Raw genomic sequence first — 11,163 nt, 5'->3', positions numbered from 1 at the left:
TATAAATTTTATATTTATGTTGTTAATTATGGGCCTAATTTGAGACCAAAGCTGCAAAATACCATTATAAAAAAAGTGGGGGGGGGGAGGGTGTTTTTTTTTTCTTTTTGTAATCGGAACAATAGATTATTTCGCTTTTGTATTTATCGATGAGGGATGGACTGTTTATATTTGGCCTGTAATAATAAATAGGCCTATTGTATAAAAACTGGTTTAATTTTATAGTTTTTTAAAGAAAACGTAATGAAGTCACAAAATTGCATTGTTATTTTTATGCTGTTTAAATAACTGATGCGCAAAAAAAAAAATTTTTTTATTCCCGTATCAATATATGCCGAATTTTTTACGCGGGCTGGAGTGATAATCTAATAATTTTTTTTCTATTTACCCTTATTATCAGCTCGGGCTGGATGGACTACCCTCGTAAAATATTGTTGAAATAAATAAATAAATAGAGCCAAGGGCTATCACGTACCGTACCAATCCCAAATTCAACACATTACGTTTTTAATAAAGCGATGCGATCTTAGGACAAGGATGCCAATGTAAGTGGAATGTAATACAATTTAATGTATGGAATGTAATGTTGTGTAATGTAATGCAATTTAATCATGGCATTGAAACATCAAGTTAATGATTAGATTAGAGTAATGTAATGTGTTGTATGGCTTACCTTCCAATCCCAGGGTTCAAAAGCTGTCACAACAGGGATTTTTTTTTTCTTACGACTAAAAAAAATTCCACCACCCTGGTTCGCTAAGCATTCGTTGGTTCGTTCGTTCATTCTTGATCCATCCAGCGAGAGCTGATCAATTTGGACCTTCATTACATACAATTAAAGACAGAAGAATAAAAATTAAAACTAGATCATTAACATAAAACAATTACTTAATTTAAAACAGAAAAATAAAAGAAAAATCAGAAAATATTTTTTTAAAAATCAGGATTTAAGGAAATAATTAAAAATTAACAAAATGAAAAAAATAAAATTAAATTTGACACATTTAACAGAAAAATAATTGAAATATTAAATTATTCAAGAGAACTAAAGGAAATATAATGAATTAAATTAACATAAATAATAATAGGCCTATCTTAAAAAGACAGACTTATTAAAAATTAATAATGTACTTTACAAAGAAAAAAAACAAAGCAAAATCGAGATTCAAAATTGCAACAAAAAGAAATGGCTACAGGCAAAATTACACAATATTGGATAAAGGATAACTCAGAATGTTATTAGATTTGAAAGAGAAGAAAGAGAAAGCAGAACGGATAATCGATAGAAGAGAATATTAATTGTAAGGAGCACTATAGCTGATAAAATGAAGCTTGGAAGATTTTAGGATTTTAGGTTTTAGTGATTCTTCTTTTTGTCATACAGCCATTTGTAACAATATTTTTGAGGCACCAACAAAGAGTTTGTGGAGCAAGATTATGAAGAGCTTGTAAGTTAAACAGCAGAATTGAAATTGAAATCGGAATTAAAGGAGACTGGTATTGGCGGATGCGAAATGAGTAGGAGCAAAGTGAATAGTAGAAGGAAGTTTCAATAAATTACGCATGACTTTGTTTTGGATCTTTAGATATCCATTCATCCATCCATACATCCTGGTCATCCATCCATCCATCCATCCATCCATTCATCTATCCATCTATCTATCCATCCATCCATATCCATCCATCCATCTTTCCAGCCATCCATTCATCCATCCATCCATCCATCCATCCATCCATCCATCCATTCATCCATCCATCCATCCATCCATCCATCCATCCATCTATCCATCCATCCATCTATCTATCTGAAAAGTTTTGTACACCAAACTGCAACGTGAATTATTAGGAATGTTTAAGTAGCATTATTTTCGCAACTCACACTACTCTCTTCAGTATATTATTTAATTCGGGCAGGGGTGGATTTAAGGAGGGGCACAAGGCAACCGCCCCTACCTGGAGTGATCGTTTAATAGTGCTGTGCACAAATCTCGAAGAAATATATTGTATTCGTGTGAGTTCTTACAATATGTATATATATATATATATAAATATATATATCTAGATGTGTATAAGAGACAGTATATATATACATATGCAACAAAAAACAATTTTACATTAGCACGAATCTACAAAATCTGAACGAGGTCACGTCTCACTACTATAGAAACACATGCAAATATGTATTATTAAAAATACGTTAGTAAAGTATAGTGGAAGAGCAGAGTAATATTCTGGGTAGGTGGTTATTCTTCACGGTGAAACCATGGAGGAATTATAATTTCTCCGTGGTGGAACATAGGCCTACCGCTTCAATAAGTGCGGCTGAAACAACGGCGTATGTTCACTAAATGTAACGAAATAGGGCCTATATAAATCTCTCAAAAGATGGAAGGATGACAGTAAATGGTTCTCCACATGAAATTTATTTCATTTTTACACAGGAATACCTTTTTTCTTTATGGACCCACGGCTCCCTCCTCCTTCCTGCTCCTCTCCTGCAGCAAGTATCTGGATCTGCCCCAGTACTCACAGACCCTCGAGTATCATACTGTATAAATAAGAGTTGTGGTATTATTTTGAAAGCAGCGCTTGTTCGAGAGAAGCGCTTATTCGATCATTACGATAACTTTCCTTTTCTAGCACAATGAACATCCCAACATACGAGTTATCACTCGCCTGTATCCATGTTTTAATATCTTAGTAGACAGCGATCTAGTTCGTGACGTACAACTGGCAATAACTGATTATTGTTATTCTAGAATTGAAACAGCTACTGAAAAAAAGAAAGTATATCGTAAAAAAAAAAAAAAATAAGCCTGATTAAAGTTGATTCAGCAAGCGCTATTTTTTTTTTTACAATACCGTACGGTATAGCATCACCCCAAGGAGTTTTTACAATCATACGAAAACAAAACAATATGGCTTACGTCATCATGTTACAATGAGCTGATTCTCATTCTTATCAGATCTTTCACATAGTCTATGGTATTCCTGTTTTCGCAGATTACAGAAAATACCAATCATTTCGAAGTAGGAAAAAAAACATGTCACCTTAATTAGAATCAAATTTACTCGCCATTAAACAGATGAAATACAGTGCAGTATAATAAACTAGGCAAAACAAGGCTGTGGACGGAAAACGATAGCTGGATCTTGGTTCAGATACAAAATCGATAATCAAAATCTAAGATGTAAACAGGAAGAGAGAGAACCAAAACGATGATGTATAATATTGAAGCATACATTGTGTAACGTGATGAGCCATGATGTGCAGGCGGGACCAACATCTTGAACATCTCATCCGAAGGATCGACAGTGCACTATTTTCATTCTTTCTTTTCAACCCTCCAGCTGAACCACAGGGAGGTAGCGAATGGAATTGAATCAGGGAAAACGTTATTATAAAGGTCTCTACATTTAACACCAGATGCAACCTATTTCTTATTTCCCTCTTTCTGTGTATACGAGGTACTGTTACACATGCCTGAGAGATACTTGGAGAAAGTATAATGCAATCAATATTGTTCTCCTAAATAGATCTCTTCTAGGTCAATGTAAATTTAGTGACCAACACGTAGGCATATCTGGCTGTAGTCTGTCTTCATCAAGTCCATAATAATGTGTCAATCACACGTGTGATTAGAATATATCTCAACTCAACAGAGCCGCGACTGATTACATTGCTAGGTGATCACAAATCACAAATCAGTGTGAACACAAATAACAAAACTTTTAATGTCATTTTAGCTTTATAAGGCTCAGTAAAGACTCGTTTTGTGTTTATAGCTAAGTGCAATTGACCGTATTGACAGATGAACAAGCATCGTCTTCATCACTCATCATCATCATCATCATCATCACTGTCATAATTTTCATAATCATATCATCGTCATCATCATCCTTATCGTCATCAAATTCAAATTCACTGCAATAAATTAGAACATGACTGGATAAAACAAGCAAACAGTACCGACAAATTAATTAAAAACATATTAAAAAAGACGTCAATAAAATATAAATACAAAACCGAAGTCATTGAGAACATGTTATTGCGAAAATGCCGATTAAAAAAAATAATTATATTAGAAGTTCTAATTTAATTATTTTATTTACAAAAAAAAAATCAAATTGAACTACATTATACTGTATATCAATTAGTAGCTATCAAAATAGATTTTAAAACGGCCAATAGTCAACTCCCAAAGATAAACAAATATATAATTGCAATTATTAAATCATCAATATCATCATCATTATTATCCATCATCTTCATCATGGTCATCGTCATCGATCATCATCGTTAACATCATTATCAACACCCAAAGATAAAAAAAAGAAACTATAATTGCAATTATTAATTTTAATTGTAATTATTAAATCATCATCATCATTATCATCATCATCATTATCTATCATCTTCATCATGGTCATAGTCATCGATCATTATCATTAACATCATTATCATTTTCGTCTTACTTTCTTCTCTATCTCTCTTCTTTATCTTCTTCTTCACTAATCATCATCAACATTGTCATAATATTATTATTTTCATACATCACTGATCATTACAGCAGAGAAAGCGGCTCAGCATGTAAACATGGGCCTGTGGCTCTACACATTTTCCTTTCTATAGTTACTGACAAGATTGATGACTGCAGCGGATGAAGTGAAACATCAATAGATGGGTGAACAGATTGATGGATAGACGATGACTCTCTTTGCTGGCATTCAGAATTCACGGAATTACAACTTTAGCATACGAAAACATTGCGTCTGCTTTTAGGATAAGCAGCGTTACATAATAATATTACGCTGTAAGGGGCACACTGGTATAAAAACGCACACCGAAGTAATTTTTATTTTAGCTTGAGTTCCGACAGTTCACCTGAGGGTAAAATGTGAAACGCAAACTTAACCCACTAACATGAATCTGAAATCGCATGTCTGATGTTGCACGAATTATTTAATATAATGTATAACAGATAAAACAAAGGCGGTAAAATGCCAATGAAAATTTACTTTTAAATAAATACCATATTTATTCGAATAAACTTCATGGCCGTTTATTTGTCAGAAGGATTTTTGAGGCGGCGTTTGTTATTATTATTATTATTATTTTTTTTTTTTTGCTTTTTTTGTGTAAAATTAATGCGTATATACTCAAAATAACGCCACTTAATTTCACTGTGATTGTGGAACACAACTCCCAATATATGTTATTGTGTGATCATAATGCAATCCAGGCTATAAAAATGTAATTCTACTGGAGTAGATAATTAATAGAATGAGTGTGTTGAGAATAATATTGCTTGCATTAGATGTGATTACAGTATAAACTAGGGTGGTGTTTATTCTTCGAGAAAATGGGAGGCGTTTATTCAAAGCGGGGCGTTTATTCGAATAAATACGGTACGGTAATTAAATTGCTAATTCAAAGACATTTATACTATATAAACTGTATTTTTTCTAGAGAATTTTATAAATATATGACAACGTTGCATTTAATTAATTGGATGAGTGTGTTGTGAATGATGTTGCTTGCATTAGATTTGATTGCAGTAATTAGGGAGGCGTTTATTCAAATAAATATGGTAATTAAATAGCCCTAATTTAAAGACATTGAGCCAGTAACAACACCAACAATGAAATCGGTGGTCGAGAGAGAGAAATTATTAATTTTGTTCTTACTTGATCTTGCTATGAAACGTATTTTTCCTAAAGAATGTTATAAATACATGACAACGTTCTATTTTTACATGCGACATTTAAAACGCCCGATCACAAAAGCCCTAATTATTATACTGATTTGTTCTAGTATGTACACATTACGTTGTGAAGAAAGCCATATGAAAAAGCGAACTATGAGGTAGGCCTTACCACTGAAGGGATTATAAGGACCCATAACAAATATTAGTTTATCACCCTATCCAAGATTAAAAACAGATAAGGTATAGAGGTTTTTTTTTTTTTAATTTTTATTTTGTTTTTGTTTTTGTTTTTTTTTTTCTTGCGAACCCCGCCCCCTTTCCGCCGATGTTTGCTAGTACATTGATGGTTAAGGACAAATAATATTTTTAAAAAAGTCATAAGAACAGAATCAAAAGAAGTTATTGTTGTATCAACCATTTAAAAAAAAAATACGGTTTACAGTTTTTTAACTATGAAAATTTAGAATGCATAAATCTGGCAAGGTGGAGTACCGTATAGAAAATAAATGAACTCTTTACCATCACTTTACTTTCATCCGTTGTCATTGCAAGTACATTATTTTAATTTGTAAGAAATCTTGAGCTTTTCAAGTGAAAGGAGAAGATTTAAAAAACGATCGTTTAAAAAAAACAAAATGGAATTTCCCCAAAAGTGATGAGCGAGAGGGTGATAAACTTTGCTCTGGGAAAACCCCAACATATTGTCGCTTCATTGAGAAAGTTTAGTAGGCCTATAGCAAATCTTGTTAGGAAGGAATGAGGTTATAAACCGACTAATGACAGACTGACGGAAGGAAGGAAAGACTGACTGTCAGACTGATTGATTTGTTGGTTAATCAATACATCAATTGGTTGCTTAATAGGTTTTGTTGGTTATTTTTACATGTGACATTTGAGCTAGTTATTGTAATGATTTGTTCTGTTTCCATACAGTTCGTTGTGAAAGGGAAAGAAATGACCAGCTATATAGTGAACTATGAGGTCCTATTTCCATTGAAGGGAGCATAAACAAGAGTTTCAGCGATTCGCACTGGGAAAATCCAAACTGGAAAACTTACTATCGCTTCAATTGACATTTGATATAGTTTAGTAGGCATAAAAAATCTAGTCAAGGGTTGAGGTTATAAACTGACTAATGGAAAACTGAAAGAATGAAAGACTGACAGTCAGACTCATGTCTGGGTTGACTGGCTGATTGACTTGTTGGTTGATCGAGTCATTGATTGATTGATTGATTGATTGATTGATCGATAGACCATTCTGTTGCCTGATTGTTTAGTTGGTTTTATTTTTACATGTGACATATTTTAACTAGTTAGTGTAATGATTTGTTCTAGTTTCCATACATTACGTTGTGAAAGGGAAAGCAATAGGACAAAGCTATAGCGAACTATAGGTAGGCCTATTACCATTGAAGGGAGCATAAACAAGAGCTTCAGCGATTCGTGCTGGTAAAATCCAAACTGGGAAAATCCAAACTTGGTATCGCTTAATAGACATTTATGTTAATAGTAGGCCTATAACAAATCTACTTAAGAAGGGTTGAGGTTATAAACTGACTAATGACAGACTGAAGAAAAGAACGACTGCCTGACGAACCACCAGTCACACTAGTGGGACTGATTGATTTGTTGGTTGATCGATTTAAATTTATTGATTAATCGATAAATTAATTGGTTTGTTAAAAGTTTTGTTGATTGGTTTACTGAATTTCCAGTGCCGTAGCTAGGTTGTGAGGGGCCCTGGTTCAAGGTAATAGTCGGGGCCCTTTTGACGCATGCAAATTGACTGACCATGCCAACTAAGATGTGTTCATCTAATGGGTTAGTTTAGGAGCAGCGGTCTGAAAATGGTAATCTTTGATGTTCATAATTACAATATTAGGTTACAAGACTCGCATCACGCTATATCGCGAAATCTCTATGTTCCATTATAAATATATTAATAATGAATGGTATGGTTACAAACGATTGGAAAGTGTCAATGACTACCCCGTAAACAAAGGTAAAGGCAACAAACAAAGCCTTAACAATATTATAGACCAACCAATCTCAGTGGATGCCACATAGTTAAAATTGTTGAGAAGCAAGTCCAGGATCAAGTTATTACAGTATCTCAATGAAAAAACATCACAATATGCTTCCAGGAATTATCACTCACCGTGTAATAATTAGCTGGAATCCTAACCGCGAAATTAAATTGATACTGCTAAGTGTTTTGACATAATAAATCACATATTACTACTAAACGAATGGAAAACTATGAATTTAAAGGAAGCAAATAGTTAAATGTCACAATAAAACATTATTAATTGATTTTTTTTATAAGGTAGTGGGGTCCTTATAAATCTCGGGCCCCTGGAGCTCGGAGCCCAGGTTCAATTAACTTGCTGAACCTTCGGTAGTTACACCACTGTGACTTTCTAACGATTGAATGGGTTTCTTTCGTTGGTTGATCGATTAATTCGTCAATGGACTGGCCCCGATAACGAAAACAAAAAACAAAACAAAAACAAAAACAAAACAAACAAACAAACAAAAAACCATCACAATTGCAGGGGCAGATCCAACCCAAAGCGGGAGAATGAATGTGCGAACTGAGTGAGAGTCTAGGGAAGATCCTCTGTGTAGGGGTGCAAGGTGCTAATCCACTTTAACCTTTAATAACCTCAATTAAAATGAGTTTGTATTTAATTGATTTTGACTGTTAACCATGGTAATTTTCTGATAAGTTTCACAAAAAAAAATTATTGTGCAAAAAATAGAGGGGCGTACGCCCCTTACCCCCGCCCTCCCGCACCCCAAAATCCGCCACTGCTCTGTCACTGGTGTACTGCGAGTTCCGCATTTTACCAGGAAGTAGTTGCACATTTTTCGTACTAGTGTACTGGGTATTTATATCGCTGGCATTTCCCTTTCGGTTAGGATCATTGAACTTAACAGTACATCGTAAGTGCATGTTGATACATTTTCGTTTACAGTATTCAAACTCTTATGCCAACAGGCAATAATTTGAACGGAAATCTTAAAACGCTAGTCGGTGTTCTCATACATGCAAATATGGTGTTTCGAGCAATGTATATCCTCTTTGTGATGGTGACATCTGTGGCATGTTCTAATCACTCACTCACGAAAAGGCATCTGAACTGGTGGAAGGACGAGCAACGGTACGAGATCAAGTCATCATCGGCTGAAGTTGGAGTCATAGTGGTCGACCACCTCACATCTCACCCTGAAAACGTCCAAGTCCTTGACAACAAAGTGTACATGTCCTTTGTTCTATACAAACGGAACGGGGCACTCGTCGAAACAAATGGTGGAGTGTTTCACTTCATCGACGTCGAAACGGCAAACAATCTTCGCACGAAATGTGTTCGGCCGACCAACCATGCAGGTGCTTACCGACACTTTTATGGTAATTGTCCAGAGGACGACACAACTTTGGTAGCCTCTGGATACTGTTACCAAGGAGGACGGGGACTAGTATATAATTCGAACACGTTTAATTTGCGGTGGAGCTATACGGATGACAGATATTATTTGGGAAATGATGAAGATACAGCTAGACAGGTGCACATAATTGAACAAAACCTGCTGAAAATATGCTACAACAACTGGAAAAATAGTGGGTTTGATACTGAAAACTGGAGTTGCAAGTTCAGTAATGTGTCCATGGTGCAGTTGGCGCAGGTAGCTGTTCCCGAAAATACAATTTTGGATGAATGTAGCGCCTGTGATGCTCCATGCCCATCTTCTGCAACCAGCTTGTTCACCCATAAAAGTGAGATAGCGGGATGTGTGGTGATGCTCTTATCGATGTATTGGAACCTGTACATTGCTTTAGGCCTCTGAATCTAGATTGTTACGTGATGATCGAAGGCATGGCATATATATTTTTATACCTCCATGATCGAAGGTACAGTATGTCCTTACAGCGACGTCGCGTTGTTGGTGATGTCACACCGGTACAAGTTTTGCTTTGTGATGACGTTTTGGGGCTCCCCAACATGGCATCAGTGGCTTCACTAAAACCAGCCAAAGATCAATCCTTTTAATAGAGAGATAAGTAATAATACTGAGCCTATATTCAAGTTTGCATTGATTCCAACTAATTAAATAGGCCTGACCCATTCAGCTCTATTAAATTCAAGAAATAGGCCCACAGTTCGTTACATAGATCTATGTCTATTATGGACATAGTAATGCGGATGTTAGTACTGTCAATCTCTCGATGTTTATTACCCATGTAATGCTGTCGATAGTACAGGTCTTAATTAAATTTAAGTCTAGAAATTATATTCGCGTTGTATGTGTATGTGTATCTGTATAATAAGTTGTATTGTATATTTGAGCCTTAATGGGGTCTGGGCGAACTAATTATACTCATACATTTTGAGATTTTACGCTTTTTACTGCGATTTAACGCGCAGAAATATCTATAAAATATTCAAGGAAATTAAGAACAAAATTGCCAATTACAGTATTTGTTTCGCTTAGAGTCTGTTGGGCATTTTATGAGTCTCTGATAAAGTATAATATTCCCAACAGTAGAAAAATCATCAAACTACTTGCAGTGAAGTAAATCTAAAACGTATTCATAACGTATGATCACCGGATATTATTCAAAATCATGAACAATAGTTGAACAAACTATAAACTATCAATAACGTCACGTGCCGATATGTTACTATTGTACTTTAAAATATCCGCCTTTCAAATAGTATTTGTGTAGTGCATCGTACCGTGAAGTAGGCCTACTTAAATAACCTGAATGTAAGAAAATAATTAACCTTGCATGCATTCAAAAGGTACGAAACTGTTGATGGCTTGTGTTATGTAGGCCTAAAAAGTAAAAGAAAGTCATCCTAAAGCAGATCAGAAATGGTTTTATGGTGCCAAAATATTTACCAAAATGTTGGTATTTTTGTCAATCTTCATAGGCCTATTACCATTAAGGGGAGCTTAAACAAGATTTTCAGCGATTCGCTCTGAGAAAACGTAACCCCAGCTTATTATCGCTTTATTGAGAAGGCCTATAACAAATCTTGATAAGAAAGGTCGAGGTTATAAACTGACTAATGACACACTGATGGAAGGAAAGACTGACTGACTGACTAAAAGACATTAACACTAGTGCCTCGTTGGCTGACTGATAGTGACTTCGCCATAGCGAAGGTCAGGGTGAGAGATAAAATGATATTTAAGAAAACAATATAAAGTGATTGCAGTGCCTGGTGGTCTGGCAAATTCCAACTCTTTCTGTCAAAAATGCCACCTCAACCAAAGACAAAAAAAAATAAATAAATAAAAATATTATATGTAGCTATATTGTTTCTAGCCGTACCTATTGTGTAATAGAGTGTATCTGGTGGTATTTGAATCTGTTCAACCATGAAGCCTCCGTGGTCTAATGGTTATGACGCTCGCCTTGACAGCGAGAGGTCGCAGGTTCGAGT

Source organism: Anneissia japonica, unplaced genomic scaffold (genome assembly GCF_011630105.1).
Source record: "Anneissia japonica isolate Jap-2015-1 unplaced genomic scaffold, ASM1163010v1 scaffold1770_len632688_cov154, whole genome shotgun sequence".
Taxonomy (NCBI): domain Eukaryota; kingdom Metazoa; phylum Echinodermata; class Crinoidea; order Comatulida; family Comatulidae; genus Anneissia; species Anneissia japonica.
This window is presented reverse-complemented; position numbering follows the sequence as displayed.